The sequence below is a fragment of the Gracilinanus agilis genome, chromosome X, assembly GCF_016433145.1.
Source record: "Gracilinanus agilis isolate LMUSP501 chromosome X, AgileGrace, whole genome shotgun sequence".
Taxonomy (NCBI): Eukaryota; Metazoa; Chordata; class Mammalia; order Didelphimorphia; family Didelphidae; genus Gracilinanus; species Gracilinanus agilis.
Window position 1 is genome coordinate 221,230 of NC_058136.1, and position 3,366 is coordinate 224,595.

Below are 3,366 nucleotides of genomic sequence, written 5' to 3' on the forward strand. Positions count from 1 at the left end.
TATTGTCATCTACCTCTTGGTACTAGAGAGAGGTCAGCAGGTAAGGAGAGAATTTTCCCTTTGACACTCATATACCATGGATAGGCAAGTTTCTATGGAAAGGTGAGCACTGGTTCTGGTCCTGGAGTTGTTGAGTGGGATGAGCAGGGAAATGGATTTAGTCATTATAGGCAAACAGGAGAACCCACTGAAGCACTAAAGCTTTCAATAGTACCTATTTTCAGTGAGTCACCATTTATGAATAGAGTTCAGCTAATAGACATCCTTGGAAATTCTTCCTCAAGCTTTGAGGAGAATTTGAATTAGTGATTTCTGGATTGTCCATGTATGAAAGAATTAGAGTGGAAATAGTTATAACTGTGAAAGCAAGGACCTTGATGCTAATGGCTACAGTTAATGCTAGCCCTAACTATTTAACTGTAAGAATTCATGACCCTCCAGAGCCTCATTCACAGCTTCCCTCAACTCACTGTCCCCAGAGATCTTTTAGGCTAATCTCAGTCTGTTCCCAAAGTCAGAGCCTTTATGTATCTCCTCCACATACTCTCAGGAACCTTGATCTATGAAATACTCAGCAGTATGATATTAGTTTGGATGAGGCTCCTCAATGTCACATCCCAATCCTGTTTACAGATTCCCATTCCACACTGTAGCCCTAACCATCCAACTTCTTTAGAAAGTGTTTTGCTTTTAAAATGCACTTACCATCTATGATCTCATTTTACTCTCACTGTAGAACTGTCAGTTAGGGGTTGCTATCCCCAGTGAACAAGCTCAGAAAAGTTATAATTGATACAAAGACATACAGAGTTGAAGCAGGAACTGGGGTCTCCTGAAATAGCTGGGTCCAATGCTTTTCCCAGTGGTTCACATGGTCTTAATAAAGCAGTCAGCCTTGATGGTAACAGCTTTCTTTGAATCACTTTTTCTAAAATTTTATTCCCCAAAATTTAAAAATTCCTAAAATGTTAAAATTGAAATTTTATTCCTTACCTGATAAACATTTTTTTTGGTCTCTGTACATATTCCTTAGAATATGCATCCAAAGTCATACACTATCAAAATCTCATTCTGCCTAGGACTGTCTCTCAGAAGCTAACTCCCCTCCCCCAACACACACACACACATACACACACACACACACACACACACACACACACACACACACACAGCTCTGACACCCTGACAAAGGACCCTAAGGTATATGGGAATTGGGATCCATCACAAACCTTCTCCTTCAAAGAAACTTCCTTGTAGACTGGTTGGAGAAGGAAGAGGTATCCATCTACATTCCTGATCTCTGAGAAAGGAGGCAAATTCTAAACTACAGTTGGTCCCGCCCCAGGGGACTTTATGAAAAGTCCTTGGGAGTCCTTGACGTCACTGCTGAAGCTGGAGAGAATACCCGTCCCCTCCCTTCTCCTTTCCCCTCCCCTCTTTCTTTTTCAGGCCTTTCTCTTCCCTTATCGTCTCCTTCTTTCTCTTCACTTCTCCCTTTTTTCTTCTACACATTTTTTCTTCTTTCTCTCTCCTTTCTGTTCTCCTTCTTCTTCCCCCTTCTCTTTTCCTATATTCTCTTCTTTCTTTCCATTTTCTTTTCCTCTTCTCTCTTTCCTTCTTCTCCCCTCCTCCCTTTTCCTTTTAAGACAAAGGATGACAGACTGTCTCTCTGAAAGTCTTTAAAATAGAAAGAAGCTTTTGGAAATGGAGACAAAAGCTGTTGTTTAAGAACAACATCCAATTAGAGGAGAATGGAGAAAAAGATTCAGAATTTAAAAAGTCAAGAGCAATTTCAAGAGGTTGAAACTCACAGTCCTTGGTAAAAGATTATTTTTATTAATCACATTATCAAATAGAGTAAGCTCTTCCAAATCATCCAGCCCTTGTGGACCTCTCAGACTGAAACACAGAAAGATACAGGAGTAAAAAGATGACACAGACAGCAGAATAAAAACCTTAACCAAAGCACCAAGCATTTGTCCACATGGAAAAAACCTATCAAGTGTGTCCTAAAGCAAGGCCAAGTTTAAGTCCCTACTCTCCCAGGAAGTCTTTCTTGAAGTTAAAATTACATCTCCTTTTCTTGAATTCCTACTGCTTAGATTTGGAGTTAGATCATCTGAGCTCTAACAAAAACTTACTACCTGAGTGAGTCGAGATGATTCTCCCAACTTCATCCTTCTGACCTGTCAAATGAGAGGGATAAAACTAGATGACCTCTGAGGCTCCTTAGAGTTCTAAATCTCAGAGCCTTAACCTCTATTTCACCTTTGGGCACTTAGCAGAACTTGGTTCTCCATTGTTTCACTTTTCCGATATGTGAAGCTTTTCTTCTCATCAAACAATCATTTATTCCTTCAATAAGCATTTATAAAACGGTAGGTAACTAAATCCAGGCACTGGAGACCCAAAGACAAAAATGAAATAGTCTCTATCCTCCAGGAGCTTATATTCTATTGAGGAAATATATATATATATATATATATATGCAAATACAGTTAAGAAAATGTAAAGTATGTTAAAGATAATTTTGTATGTTCTTTATATTCTAAATATATACAAAGTAGTTTTGGGGAAAGAGTGAGGACAGGGAAAATCAGTACAGGCCTCATATAGAAGGTGGCACTTTAATTGAGCTTTGAAGGAAACTAGGGATACAATCAGACAAGAAATAAGTGGGTGGCAGCCTAAGCAAAGACATGGAGATGGGAAATGACAGTAGTCTGTGAACTCCTCTGAGGTAGAAAGTACCTCTTCTCTTCCACCTTGTGTCATCCCCACAACACTGAATCAAGTATTGGACATGTGTAGTGTACTGTGGAGCATACTGGTTAAATTAGTAAATCCTCTAATTGTTTGGAATGATGTCATTTCCCTAACTGTAAGAAACTCTGTGAATCAACCAATTTCTCTGTTTTTGGATCCTTGGGAAATTAGCAGATTAGCAAAGTTTGATTCTGAACTCTCAATGCTCTCTCTATACTCCTAGTCCCTTCTTCTTCCCCCCTTTTCCCCAAACCTGATGTTTCCTTTTTCCCAGCATCTTGAATCTTCTTGATTTGTTCTGAAGTGCTCCATATGCCTTTCTCCTTGCTCTGAAGAAAGATTTCACTTGTATATACCTCAATGTAAACTCTAAGTAATTCCATCTCCTCTACCAGGGGTTATGCATATGGGATATATGTCTGATCACTATGGAAGAAGTCTGATCACTATGGAGAAGCAGCATGACATAGTGGATGAAGAACTGGTATTGAAATGAGGAACCTGAGTCCAAGTTCTTCCTCTGACATGCTGGCTGCATGCCTCTGGGTAAGTCTTTTCATTTTTCAGTGTTCTAGACATCTCTCTAAGGCTATAAATTGC